Source organism: Paramisgurnus dabryanus, chromosome 19, assembly GCF_030506205.2.
Source record: "Paramisgurnus dabryanus chromosome 19, PD_genome_1.1, whole genome shotgun sequence".
Lineage (NCBI taxonomy): Eukaryota > Metazoa > Chordata > Actinopteri > Cypriniformes > Cobitidae > Paramisgurnus > Paramisgurnus dabryanus.
In genome coordinates this window covers 19,204,779-19,219,397 of record NC_133355.1, presented here as the reverse complement: position 1 = coordinate 19,219,397, position 14,619 = coordinate 19,204,779, and the positions used below count along the sequence as shown (strand labels likewise).

The 14,619-nt window shown below is 36.0% G+C and overlaps 3 long non-coding RNA genes across 12 annotated transcripts; 2 read left to right on the top strand and 1 right to left on the bottom strand.

The window, feature by feature from the left end:
• The first annotated feature begins 999 nt into the window (after positions 1–999).
• LOC135781790 (uncharacterized) lies at positions 1,000–9,229 on the top strand. 4 transcript variants are annotated; one of them, XR_010545261.2, is made up of 10 exons: positions 1,000–1,904; positions 2,471–2,589; positions 2,853–2,877; positions 2,963–3,083; positions 3,167–3,249; positions 3,349–3,423; positions 7,976–8,049; positions 8,253–8,352; positions 8,913–8,975; positions 9,095–9,229. It is a non-coding gene; the product is annotated as an uncharacterized lncRNA (long non-coding RNA). The 4 variants fall into 4 exon arrangements; XR_010545259.2 differs by having other exon boundaries at positions 3,167–3,423; XR_012335430.1 differs by having other exon boundaries at positions 3,167–3,423; positions 8,253–8,445.
• LOC135781802 (uncharacterized) lies at positions 2,503–11,520 on the bottom strand. 3 transcript variants are annotated; one of them, XR_012335432.1, is made up of 9 exons: positions 11,386–11,520; positions 9,375–9,473; positions 9,082–9,207; positions 8,506–8,556; positions 8,262–8,316; positions 7,964–8,032; positions 3,176–3,405; positions 2,972–3,025; positions 2,503–2,642 (listed from the first exon to the last, which is right to left on the bottom strand). It is a non-coding gene; the product is annotated as an uncharacterized lncRNA (long non-coding RNA). The 3 variants fall into 3 exon arrangements; XR_012335431.1 differs by lacking the exon at positions 8,506–8,556; XR_012335433.1 differs by lacking the exon at positions 8,506–8,556 and having other exon boundaries at positions 3,176–3,229.
• On the top strand, positions 9,853–14,599 carry LOC135781772 (uncharacterized). 5 transcript variants are annotated; one of them, XR_010545250.2, is made up of 5 exons: positions 9,853–10,105; positions 11,161–11,464; positions 11,645–11,783; positions 12,903–13,046; positions 13,818–14,599. It is a non-coding gene; the product is annotated as an uncharacterized lncRNA (long non-coding RNA). The 5 variants fall into 5 exon arrangements; XR_012335429.1 differs by having other exon boundaries at positions 11,613–11,783; XR_010545253.2 differs by having other exon boundaries at positions 11,161–11,783; positions 12,903–12,965.
• Positions 14,600–14,619: the final 20 nt, after the last annotated feature.

Genomic DNA, 14,619 nt, shown 5'->3' with positions numbered 1-14,619 from the left:
TAGAGGCTGCGGCGGCTGAGCTAGCCAGCTACTCTCGAAACGCTCTTGTGATACTTTAAAACCATATGACACAGTCACGTGCCTTCAATGCCAGCTCAAGTCAGACAAAATTACTAACCGGCATGCACAGCTTCAAGTCAGCCGCCGATCGGTCTGCGCAGCACCGAATGAAGTCGATCACACCTAATGTTGACATTTGAAATGACCTAAACAAACATGCCCCAACCCCAATAGAATCTGGACCTTCTTTTGATAGACCCGCCCCACACATACGCAACCCAGACTGTCCATTAGTAGACACGCCCCTTACTGCTGATTGGCTACAAGTGAGTTTTGGTAGTCGACCCAACTCCCTTTTCCTAAGTGTTTTTCAAAAATCACGCACCCCACCTTTAACTGTGCCATTAATCAGACATTAACTTACAGTATTCATTATTATACATATTTACAGCAAGTATTCGATGAATCGTGTAATTACAGCCACACAATACTAATTGGTAGAAAAAAAGATTATTATTAATTTTGATCCACATCTATTGTTGTACAGATTTATTTTTGTGAAATGTTTTATGCACATGTTTTATCTTCAACATTAATCTCACTGCACAAGATGGTTTTTTATTGCTTTTATCAATTGTGGTTTAAATGTCGCGTTTGAGGTCATTGCACATTGACTATAATTTTTCAGAGCAGATGTATCTGTTTTTTGTGTGTGCGTGTATGCAGCATATTATTTTTCTTGCAGCACACAGCTTGAAAGAAACCATAAAGGAGACTTCGCCATTCCTCAAAGCGTTTTTAATAGAGGTAACCTTTACATTTTTTCAATGTACGTTTTGCTTCACTGCTGCCAACAAGCTAGTGAAATTTTGAGTGCTGATTTAGATTTACATCAGCAAAGTGCATAAATGCTGATACAAATCACCATCGGCATGACTACCCAAACAGTTTTCTTTTAAATGTTATTTTGAAGCAATATTTAGGTTGTGAAACTGAAATAATCCCAGATAGCACACGTACGTCGCGGAGATGTCTGCGCGATGTCTTCTTTTTCGTCTGGAAGACGTATTATATAGGGCGTTTGCTCATCTGGAAGGCGTCGCCGAGACGTCCGACCCAGCTGTTTGCAAGACACCCAGCAGATCTTTACAAGATGTATGTTATTTAGAACGATGGCGAGCCGCCGTTTCCCAGATCTTTACAAGATGTTAGAACGGCAAGCCGCTCTTTCACAGATCTTTAGAAGAGCTTTAAAAGATGCGGAGCCGCTCTTTTCCAGATGTTTAGAAGAGCTTTAAAAGATGCCGAGCCGCTCTTTCCCAGATCTTTAGAAGAGCTTAGAAAGACGGTAAGCCGCTCTTTCCCAGATGTTTGTAAGATTAAAAGATCCCTCATTAACAAATTGAATTGCCCTAAACTACAGCAAATTATTTCTACACACATCTACACATGCATGCTGTGTCGTCGATATTAAGTAATTAAAACACAATTTTCAATTGATCTTAAAACAGGCAGTTGTTGATTTTATAAAACACATTTATTCAAATTAAACAATGAAAACTTTCATTCATTTATCTTTAAAGATGCATTTTACACGACAGTATGCGAAAACAACAACATATAAACATAACATATTTAAAATAATAAAAACCTTTCCGCGTCTGCTTTATTAATCTCCATTCTGAAATAAAACATTACAAAAAATTACCAGGAAATAATCGTGAAAGGCTGTTCTTTCTTCATAGCGTTAATTAGGATCTAGAAGATAAAATTACCCGAAAGTGTTGTCATTGTTAAATAAATTACGAATGTGCGTCTTTGCGTCAAGGTCATGATTCTACATAACAACATCCGCTTGACCTCGCAATGCCAAGAAGAAGAAAGGCGTGGAACATTTGCTTAAGGTATGTAGTAATAATGCATTTAAATAATAAACTGTTTGCTGTCGGATCATTTAAATAATACCTCGAAATTGGGTTGATAACAGTTATTCATGCTTTAATATTGATCTTTCGCCCACCTGTCTGACGTTAATTTATTTTGATCGTTCATGTAACACGAGTACACGAGTTACACGAGTCTTGTGTAAGATTCTAGAAAGATATAGTGGCTTACTTTTTTAAAACGATCAGTATTATGGTTGATATTTGTATTACACTTGTTAATATTTGTTTTTGCCCCCATTTTTCATTTCATGAATATTTTCTATGTCCCCAAAAGGCCTATTTCTCTCAAATGTTATTCACAAATCTGTCTAAATCTGTGTTAGGGTTGCGTTTATAATTGTGGTTAGTGTGTGTGTAAGGCTCTGCCTGTGAAAACACATCTAAAGTCTTTTTTGTGATGTACTGTTTTCTACATAAAATCATCCTAAACAATGAAAAGAACATTTTGTAAAAATATCTTATCTTTAATATTGGCTGAGTAAGATTTTTTGTATAAACCCTCAGTCTGTTAATTTTGTCTCCAGCCTGTCAAGATCTTCAGCAGATGTTTGAGCAAAAAGTCATCATCCTCTTCGTCACTCTTCATCCGTATTTGGGGTAACAAGCACCTGCTTCCCACAAGAGACTGGACAGCTGATGTCAGGTGGTTAGTCTTTATTTGCATTCATCCTAGTACCGTCAAGACTGCTATTGCAGCTGCAAAAAGGCAAAGATAAATGAATTAGGAGTGTAGCTTTTAAAATGCTTTTACTATTAAATGCATTATTTTGATTTATTTAAACTTAAGAATCAAATAGGTGTGTAGTTTAGGTAAAATTCTTATAACTGCATTTGTCTGTTTTACAACAGATAAACAGTAACCAAGTATAAATTTACTGTTTTTTTTTATGTTGGATGGATCATCAGACCTGCACCTTCCTTGAACATGTTGGTAAGGTAACACTTCATGCAAGTTAATGATGATGCTTTTTTATAAGAACTTTTTATAAATAAATATTATTATTGTTTTTATTTAGGTATCTTACTCTGTATTTGTTCACGGTGGTCACCCCAGGGTCTCAGGACTCAAATTGAGTGCTCTATGGATTAAACAGAAAATGCAGTATAAACAAGTGTTATGTTGTCTTCAACATGTTGGTAAGGTAACACTTCATGCGAGTTAATGATGATGCTTTTTCATGAGAACTTTTTATAAATAAATATTTTTATTGTTTTTTTAGGTAACTTACTCTGTATTTGTTCACGGTGGTCACCCCAGGGTCTCAGGACTCAAAACGAGTGCTCTATGGATTGAACATAAAATGTAGTATAAACAAGTGTTATGTTTTTAAATGCCACTAATAATGTGTTTCTGTTTTCTTTCTCATTATGCTAACAAACACTCTTTTACCCCTCATGTTAGGTAGATCAACACTCCAACCATCTGCATTAGGGACTGAATAAAGGATGCCCTCTGTAGCTGGGAATGTTAGATCAGGTAATTTGCATTTGATATATTTTTAAAGACACACACACTAATGCTGCTTTTACACCGCCAGCGACTAGCAACACAATCTCGTTCATTCCAATGAAAGCTTTGCCCCATTAAGCAACATGAGCAACTGTGACCATTGACAATAGGAAGTGAGCATGTCCAGCTATGCCACAACTTTGAGTAAAGTTCAACTTGATGAAGGACTTTTGGGAGCAACTACCAATGAGAGTGAAGCAGTGAAGTTCATGTCATCCGTCTTTTGTCATTTACTGAGAGGATTGTTACTCATTTGTTTATAGTATTTACTAGGACAACCAGAATTGGGAACGCCTTCTAATAAATGCAGCATAAGGCCTTAACTGTCTGTGGCAAATATTTTTCGCACCCAAAATAAATAGGGGTGCTGCTTTTAAAGAAAAACACCACAGTTTTTCAATATTTTACTATGTTCTTACCTCAACTTAGATCAATTAATACATCCTTATCTTTCATCAATGCATGCACTTAATATTTGTACAGCACGTCGTGAATGTGTTAGCATTTAGCCTAGCCCCATTCATTCCTCGGCGCGCAGTAACATCATCACTCCTGACTACTCCCCCCCCTTTTGAGTTTGAGCGAGAGGTGGAGTAATCAGGAGTGATGATGTTACTGCACGCCGAGGTCGAAGTGCTGCAAACTTAGTGCTCTTTTGCCATACAATATAGTTCTCATTTTTATCCGCTTAAAAAATCGCCACGTTTTATTTTGTGCCACCATACTTACTCGTATAACTACTCATGTATATGGAATGAATTTCCCGCCTAATGTATTGAGGTCATGCATTAAAAAATAATATGCATGAATAAAATAATAATAAGCGCAAATCAGAACTTTAAACAGATTTAAGGTTATATTGCACAAAACTGAAAAACGAATGCAAAGTTATCCAAATTGCATACAAAATGACGTTTTATTTGTTTATATTTTTCATTTTTTTTCTTCTCTCTAATATATTCTGCTCATATTTATTTGTTTTGTATGCTTGTGCTGTTTTTCCCTTGCTCTTATTTCCACACTCTGCGCTTGCATTTCCAAAAGTTGCAGTTAGAGTTTCATGCAAATCAGGGCAGACTTTAAGTGTCCCCATTGGTCCGCTAGTTTTAGATTGACAGCTCCTCCTCTAGCCAATCAGTCGAAGAGACGGTGTTGACGTCACTTTGGTGCGACTCACAGCAGGCGATCGTGATTCGTGCAGGTGAAGATGGATAATCGTCAGATGGGCTTTGATAATTTCAGATAACTTTTTGTATATTCACTGGTAGTGAAGTATGCATGTACAGTTTCTTTAAATATAATTATTGGCATTTATAGAGTCCGTTTTGAGCTTATTTAAACTTAGCGGTTAGCGTATTTACCTCAAAGTTTACTTCAGTAATATTACCTTTATTTAAGTAATAATAGTACAGTTTGCATATCAATCCTGCTTCTTTATATGTTTATTTATGAGTTTATGCTGTTATGTGAAGTCATGAGAGATATATTTATTGTAATACGAGACATTAAATGCCGTTATATGAATACTTTTGCTTTTAATGTGCTCATTATACACTCACAGTGGCATTTTTGTGCTGGATTTAAATGCATGTTTATATATTTGTTTTTACATTTATATTGCAAACTTTTTGGCACAATATAACGTGGTCTTATTGCAACAGGTCCTATAAAACTGTACACTGTACACGTGCCTTCCCGTGTACAGTTTGAAACACATGTAGCCTTTCTACAACCCTGCCTGTCGCCTTAATAATCTTAATATATGTGGAGATAAATAAACCTTTGCACTGAATCTGGCTACTTTGATCCATTTCTGTGTTCTGGCTCTGACCAAGAGACATGCTGGAGATTTTTAAACATCTTTAAACCAATCTCCTTATATCCAATATTTATATATGTCCAATATTTAAAGTATATTATGTGTATCTATTTATTCACACACGTCATATGCAAGAAAGTAATGCAGTGTTTTTAAACTTATTTGCATTGTATGCTTTCAGAATATGAATATTGGCTCAATAAAGGACTATTAATGGAAATTCACAATTCAGAGATTGTTGGCAGATATATTTAGTTTCATTTTGTGCAGCTTGCTGGATACTTTGGAGCTTAAAGCACCAGTTTATAATTTATGTAAATTTAGCATACAGTTATTTTAACTTGTGTCATTTAACTCGGTTATGCAGTTCATCTATAGCTAGCACAGATAATAAACAAAGCTTTTTCTGTATTGCTGAGTTGTATTATTTATTATTTATTTGTATTAATACAAATAATGTAATGCCCGAGTAAACACAATGGGTCTGAAAATAAAACAAAAGCAATTGGTTTGAAAATGCTTTATTTCTTATCAATATTGGGAAATCCCCTACAGTAAACACAAAGCTTCCTTTTATAACATGTTATAACTACTGTACATTTATTCAAAATAAAAACCTGAAGCACCACACTGATATTCAGGCCGTTTGCTATTATTATTTTTTTTTTGTCAAGATCGTTCAGATGTACAACTTGGCTGAAGTCTACCAATGGTAATTTCATAAATGTATTTGTCCTAAAAAGCAGACAGCCATCTATGAAAGGTCTGAATGCCTATGATATCGTAATATTTTTAGTTTTATACTGTGTAAGTTTGCACATAACTTAATTATTATCACTTTATCATTATAGTGTACTGAGCATAGAATGTGTAAAGCCAATGTATGCAATTCATTTTAGCCTTAAACTGCAAAGACTCACTCCACCGCCTAAACCTAAACTAGCTAAAAGTATTCGTGTTAAAGGACTTTCATTTACTTGGATGACACATTATCTTAAAGAACTGACAAAGAGTACTCACAACAGACATAAGTGTATTTCTGTCAAACACTAACAATATTTTGTTTAATGAAATTTAATTGTCTAATATTTGCCAGCTGACGGTTATCCATCCTCTCCTGCACGACTATGCAGCCGGGAGTCGCACTGGAGTGACGTCAACTTCCTCTTCAACTGATTGGCTAAAGGAGCTGTCAATCTGCAACTAGCGGACCAATGGTGACGCTTAAGTCCGCCCTGATTTGCATGAAACTCTAACGGCAACTTTTGGAAAAGCAAGCGCAGAGTGTGGAAATAACAGCGAGAGAAAAAACCGCACAAGCATACAAAACAAATAAATATGAGCAGAAAATATTAGAGAGAAGAAATAAAGGAGTAATATAAACAAAGAAAATGCCATTTTGTATGCAATTTGGATAACTTTGCATTCGTTTTTCAGTTTTGTGCATTTTAATTTTAATTCTGTTTAAAGATCAAATTTGCGCTTATTATTTTTTCATTCACGCATATTATTTTTTGATCCGTGACCTCAATACATTAGGCGGGAAATTTATTCCATACATGTAACAGTCTTTAAATAAGGAAAACATGAAAGGGTTGGGTGGCTTCTAAATTCATCCCTGTTTGGATTCTAAGGAATGAATGGGGCTAGGCTAAATGCTAACACATTCAAGAAGCGTTGTACAAAGATTAAGTGCACGTATTGAAAAAAGATAGGGATGTATTAATTCGTCTAAGGTAAAAACATAGTAACATTTTGGAAAGCGGTGGTGTTTTCCATTTAAAGGGATAGTTCACCCAAAAATGAAAATAATGTAATTAATGACACACCCTCATGTTGTTCCAAACTTGTAAGACCTCCATTCATCTTCGGAACACAGTTTAAGATGTTTTAGTCCGAGAGCTTTCTGACCCTCCAAAAAATGTATGTGCTGTATACTGTCTCATTTCCAGAAAGTTAATTAAAACATCATCAAAGTAGTCCATGTGACATCAGTGGGTCAGTTAGAATTAGTTGAAGCATCATTAATACATTTTGGTCCAAAAATAATGATTTATTCAGCATTGTCTTCTCTTCCGGGCCTGTTGCGAATGCGAGTGCACAGTGGCGCTGCTGACGTACGACGCTGCTGACGTGTTATCCTTAGACATGTTTGCGAATATTGTTTTGTTTACAGCGTCTCTCTCAGACTGTAAACGGAAAAAAAAGCTTGGGTGCACCAGATAACAAGCCAACAGCATCGTACGGAAGCAGTGTCATGCACACGGTTCACAACAGACCCAGAAGAGAAGACAATGCCGAATAAAGTCGTAATTTTTGGACCTAAATGTATTTTTGCCGCTTCAACAAATTCTAACTGACCCACTGATGTCACAAGAACTATTTTGATTATGTTTTTATTACCTTTCTGGACATGAACAGTATACCGTTCATACATTTTTAATGGAGGGTCAGCAAGCTCTCGGACTACATCTAAAATATCTAAATGGTTACTAAAATTGAGGTCAGATTTTTGAAAACGTGGTCATCCAAAGTTCTCGGTACAGAAAATCTGTTTTGTATGGATCAGAGTTAGACATGGTCATGTAATATATAACAATGTAATAGCAAGTGTTATGTTGTTTTTGAAAATGCTCTGAAAATGAAAAAAGCTTTGTTTATCCACTATGCTATCAAATGCTCTTTTACCTTGCATGTTAGGCGGATCAACATTCCATCCATCTGCATTAGGATCTACCTTAGAGACACTCACTGGAGCTGTAAATGGGAAGCAGGTAAGTTGCACAACAGGTTTCTTGTAGCATTCTTAGACTAGCAATTTTTATGTGAGAACTTTAACATAATAGAAATTGTTAAACTACAAATATGGTCTATATTGTCTGAGAGAAATTCTTACTCAAGAATCTGCATATTGCTGTAGATATGCAGAGTACTTATCTCGAAACAGTCGTAAAAGATTAATGTTTTTGTTTTGTAGGTCACTTACTTTGCATTCGTCCTTGGTGGTCACCCAAGGGTCTCTAGAGTGAAAATTACTCAATCTATGGATTAAACAGAAAATTTAGTTGTATGAAGTGGTATGTTGTCTTTAAATGCCATTAAAAATGTGTTTCTGTTTTCTGTCTCATATTAAGAAATACTCTTTAACCTGCCCACTGGAGCTGGGAATGGTTAGCTGCATTTTTTACATTTACAAATAAACAAACAGAGTTAGATAAGTCCATACATACCATTCTCATCTCCGTGTGTGCTGTAACTCTGTCTGACGCAGCCCCTGCTAGCTAAGCTTAGAACAAAAGACTGGTAGTGAATTTATACAAATCACAACACATAAATTGGAAAATGTCCACGTTACTTTGTCACTTATTGGAAGCAGTATGCTAGCTGGAGCCATTCACTTCCAGTCTTTGTGCTAAGCTAAGCTAGCGGGGGCTGCATCAGACAGAGTTACAGCACGCACAGGGATGAGAAAGGTATGTATGGACTTATCTAACTCTGGGGGATACGGTGAATAAGCTAAATTCCCAAAATGTGGGCGTGTTCCTTTAAGGATTTAGGGGTATTTTGAAGTTAAATGAAGCCGTTTTACTTTTTAAACTGTCTCTTTTATAAGGACTTACTGAATTTAATTTTGCAGCAATTTGGGACATTCTTCCAGTTGTCGGCAACTTTGTGAAAAAGGCTGGAAACTTAAATGCAGGTACTGTTTCATTCTTTTTTTTTTTTTTTTACAGCTATGAAAAATAATGTGTTTTTAATTGTACTGTCTATTAATTCTTTTATACAGTTTAACTGATTCTGCTTACCTGACTCATGCAGAATTCTGGCCTGGTGTTTGGTCTGTGCTGTCTTTGGCTCTTGCATCTCCATCATCCTGACCCTCTTTAGCAGCCTGTCCATGTATTTATTTGGAGGCCACCATGAGCACCCATCTGCATAATATGACTTTGTTACTCAGATGTCCATGCGCTCCTACAAATTCTACATTTTTGTAAAGCTGCAACAAGTTGAAACCCTATAATTATTAATGTTTGATTTTGAACTATGTAATTCAAATACATGAATAAGTTACAAAAGCAGAAGTTTATTAAGATATTACCTTTTTGTTGCTTGTTTACTGATCTATCAATCCTTTTGCATTTTCATAATTGTTCATCATAACTTGGTATACAGTGGATGTGTGGCTGCAGATAACTTTCTGAAGTCAATTTAAAAAGACAAAAGTTAATAAATGCTGAATTGGTCAAATATACATTGTTGTATTTTCACCATTTTGATGTTTAGGCATTTCATAACTTGAGGGTTAATTCACGTATAGTGATGTTTCAAATCAAAGATTAATTTATTAATGACAGCTAATCATTTTATAAAGATTTTTATTACAATATTTATTTAATATCAATTTAATACATTTAATTCGTTACACCTACATTACTGATCGCAAGGGAGTGCAGCCAACAAATACATTCAGGTGTGTTCGACTTAACACCGAGATGCGCAGACAGCACGTGGTATGACATCAAAGTACCGCGAGAGTTTGGGAAAGCCCCGGAAAATGTTTGATCTCGCGGTACTTGATGTCACGATCGGTTTGCGTGTAGATCAGCATGAAGTAGAACACATCTGAAAGATGTGTGGGCTGCCTGCACTCAACGTTGCGATAATTCAGTAGAGTGTAACCTCAATCGGTTTTTGCAGCTTCTGGGTGTCGTGTCGAACGATCGCAGAACGATTTTTTGTTCTTTTCCAACTCGATTTTTAACTCCCTAGACTAGTAGGATGTTCCAACGGGTGAAGCAACAGTGCTGACGGCAGAGTTTCAGTGTCAATGTAAGTTAACCATTTTAACAGAATATATGTTGTTATGCAGGCATGTAAGTTAGTCGATCTACAGAATGATCGTCGTAAATTAATGTTCTAGACGCGATTAAAAGCTTATTAACATTTATCAATGCACTGCTATTCAGGCCGCTGCAAAGTCCCGAAGCCACGTTGTAACGTTAACTTCACATGTTACGCACTGGTGGGGATAAACCAGCCATTTTAATAGAGTTATTAAATGTCTCAAACCTTTCCCGCCCTTTAACGTTACCTTAAAATGGCCCTTATACGGATAACGTTACTGTCATTCAGACCTTTTCCTAGAAACCACTCAAAACCGTTAACGTTGTTCTATTGGAGTGGTTTGATAATTGTATTTATTAATTGTTTCAATTATATTAGTTATATCTGTTCTTTAATTCGTATTTCTAACAATTAAAACCCAGGAATGACAAGCTATACTTACCAAGATTTTGACGATCAAACTGACAGGAAAATTAACTTAAAGCCGACTATTAAACCAAAAAACATACTATTACAAAGTGAAGAGGAACGTAATGTGTACAAAATTTATTATTTACAGGTTATTAATAATGTTATTTGCGACAAAAAAGTTGAGGGTACTCGAGCAAATAACGGTCTTCTGGTAAATATTGTGGTCACGTGATGGCCTCGCGACATATAAGTCGTTTCCGGTCGTTTCTCAAACGCACAGCTGCGTCCTTTTAAAATTATTTTTAATATTTTTTTTAAATAATAAGAAATACAAAGGGGGACATTATACATATATAAAATAAAAATAAATAAGGCTCCGTCCTTATTATTATTTTTTTTTTTAAATAAGGCTCCGTCCTAGAAGGCTGCATGTCTCGGCTGCCACGTCATCAAGCATCGTCGAAGGACATCTCAATCTGCTTGTTTTCTATTTTGTTGTTTTAATTTAATTACAAAATGTTTAACTGTCCATGTTGTAAAGACAGTTGATACATGACTTTTATTCACTGTACTACATTATTGGATTTTTTTGGTGATGCATTGCTAATTTTCAACTTCTCTCTTTAAAGTTTTCATGCCATGATCACTGGGGCGGAAACCATTATGACGTTGCCTTGGACATCAAACTAAACCATCTCATTCTGGCTTTTTTCTAACATCGAAATCTCAGAAGGCCAGGACTAAGATGGACGCAGCCTCCACATGCAACCTTGCATTTGAGGAACACCCATAGAACGGTCAACTTACCCCATACTCTAACCTGAATGCAGGGATCATAAAACTTTATCTTTTACCTTAATTGTTAGATGGGTGTTGATACCAAACTTTTTTGTCTCGTCTACCCAGGAGAAAGTCATGGGTTCTGCTGCTGAGGTTGTCATAAAGCATGCTTTTTCCATTTGTTGCATTGGGCAATATTATCAAAAGATTCTGAAAGAAATAAGATAATTTTCAAAGCATTAACATGAATATGAAAGCATTAAGTCATTAATGATCATCTTTTATTATTGTTTATTTATAGTGTCTTTTATTCTGCTTACCTGACTCATGCAGAATTCTGGCTTGATGTTTGGTCCACCTGTTAGCTGGCTCTGGTGCTTGGTAGTCTTCTCAAACCTCTGAATCAAGGCCACCATGAGAGGCCTTCTGAAGACCATCATTACGCTTCAGATCCAGTTGTCTTAACTATGAGGTAAATCTTTTTTAACTGCAGCATTGAGCGTTATGTGCGCTGTTTATGCGTACTGAACGCCTTGCATTTTTGCCCTCTACTGCAACATGCATTTTTGAAGGAGCGCTAAGAGCGGAAAATCAACAGTAGTTCAATCAACGCCCTCACCATGCTCTCCCAGCTTTAGGTGCTTAGACCTGTTTTTCTAATCAAACAATACAAGGACAGATATTATTGCCTTCATGGCATGAAAGCTTAAAATCTGCATTTAAACCCAAAGGGGATATGATCTTTAAATAAAATTGCCTGTCATTTTATTGATTACAACCATAATACTGAACAACTTTAAAGGTCCCGTTTTTCCTGTGTTTTTGAAGCTTTGATTGTGTTTACAGTGCACAATATAACATGTGTTCATGTTTCACATGCGGTATTTTTCACACAATCTACTTATCTATATAGTGCTTTCACTGTCCTAAAAACGGCTGATGTCTTCTTTGTCCTATGAAGTCCCTCCTTCAGAAATACGTAACGAGTTCTGATTGTGTAGTTTGTTTAGTGTGTTGTGATTTGACAGCAGCTTAGCTTAGCCAGGGTGGAGTTTAGTCAAACACACTTGCTTTGACGTCATTCAACCGGGAAGTAGAGGGCTGTAGTCCAAACCGGCCGTTCGCTGTATTGAAAGGGGAATTCTGTTAAAGATAATACATCGCCTGGCTGGCAGTGAACTTTAAGCTTTAACATTTACAGGTATTATTTATGCTATAACATACAGCAACATTACACACTAACTAAAGTTTGAAATAGGGGATCAGAAAAAACGTGACCTTTAATGTTTAAGTATTGAGAAAAGAATTAATTCTTACTGTGGTGGAGATATTGAAAACTCTTACAAAGAGAGTCATTTTGGGTGTTTTATTTAAAGACCATGTCCCCTTTTAGCCTGACTACGTCAGACTTTGTACTTCCGCTCAAGCAAAGTAGCAGAGAATGGTATTACTATGCTAGTCCCCTTTGGGTTTAAATGAAGATTTTGATCTTTCATGTTTTTAATATTTTGGTTTTTCTTTGGGTGCAATTTATATAAATGAAATACTTTGTCTGATGTGATGATGTTCTCATTGTGTTCTGTTGTTACAGATAGAACTGAACTGGAGTCTGTGAACTAATGCTGTGTTCGAGACAACTGGAACAGCAAACAAAGTTGAGTATCCGACCTCTCAACTTGTGACTGATCGATCAGCACCAACCTCAACGAGATGCATCATTTGACATTGCAGACAAGTTGGTGGCTAGCCTTTCACAGCCTTACATGAACCGCAAACAAACTTTAAACTATTTTTACAGCACATAATATTTATGAACATGAATGTTAAATGATCCAGTAACCATTTTCTGCCATAATTGGCACAAGAGCACAAACTTCTCCTGGCGTCTCATTATGTGGTAAACACGCAAATGTGATATGTGATTGACTGGAATGCATTGAGGTCGGTGGTAGGATATTTAATGACATAACATCAGAAATCCGAATTGTAACACTGCGCAATATTTCACATAATTGTCATGACCTGATTATCCTCCCATGTTTTTAACACAACCATTGATTGGTCACATGGATGCAGAGACTTTGTCCTTTGTATCTCTCAAAAAAAAGAATTCTATATTTAATGTTAAAAAACACTTACAGTAGACTGTGTTAGATAACTGTGCTTTTGGAAGTCATTTCTGATAACCGCACACCTAACTTGTCTAATGTCTTAAAAATAGGCACCAGAGCAATGTTTGTGGTAACCGTGGTATAAGAGGAATAATTGACTCCGGTCCTTTGAATTATTTGAAAATAAAGCACACCCGCGGTGTAACGGCACTCTGCTTCGCGTCGTGCCGCATTGCACCTTGGGTGTGCATTATTTTCTTATAATTCAATGGCCCGTCGTCAATTATTCCTTACATATTGAAGGTTGACAGGTTTGTTTGCATGTAATTGCAGTATTATTAATTTGGGGTTGATAGTCCAATGTTGATTTGAGAGAATTTTTTTTTTCTTTTTAGATCCTTTCTCTTTTTAATGCAGCACTTAAGGATGAACCACCCTGATCTACTAAGATGCACAGATTCAACTCTGGCCCAGCATCATCCCCACACCTCATCTGCCATCAGTTTAATTTAATGTCTGTCAATTGCAAATGCTATTTATTTCAGTTATATTACAACTTAATGTTAACTTTAATTGAGACTAGTATTGTGTAAAGCTGGGGTTTCCAAACTTTTCATTTCAAAACCTATTAGACAAGTGTAATCTATTCTAGACCCACTAAAATATTTTTACATATACATTTTTTTAATGGGGTAAAACACATTTGTTCTCTTTCAGTGGAGTCATTTTATTTTCATAATATTTCATAATGTAAAGCAGTGGTTCTTAACGTTATTCCTCGAGGCCCACTGCTCTGCACATTTTGTATGTCTCTTTTATCTGACAGACTCAGTTCAGTTCATTGAGATCTCTTCTAATGAGCTGATGATTTGAATCAGGTGTGTTAAATAAGGGAGACATACAAAATGTGCAGGGCAGTGAGCCTCGAGGAATAACATTAAGAACCACTGATGTAAAGTAAATACAAGTTTATTTGCAATACCAAATATTTTATGGTATATTCTTTCAAAACCATTGTCATTGTTAATTATTAATTTGGCCAAACTGTTGTTGCATCATTAAGGTGTGCAACACACCTTAACCTACTGTGTGACCGACAAGTGGGTCCTCCTGACCCACAGTTTAAAATCCCCTGGTGTACTGAATGTATTGTAATTAAAGTCGCATCTAAGTCTTGTGTAACAGTCTCCATTATTT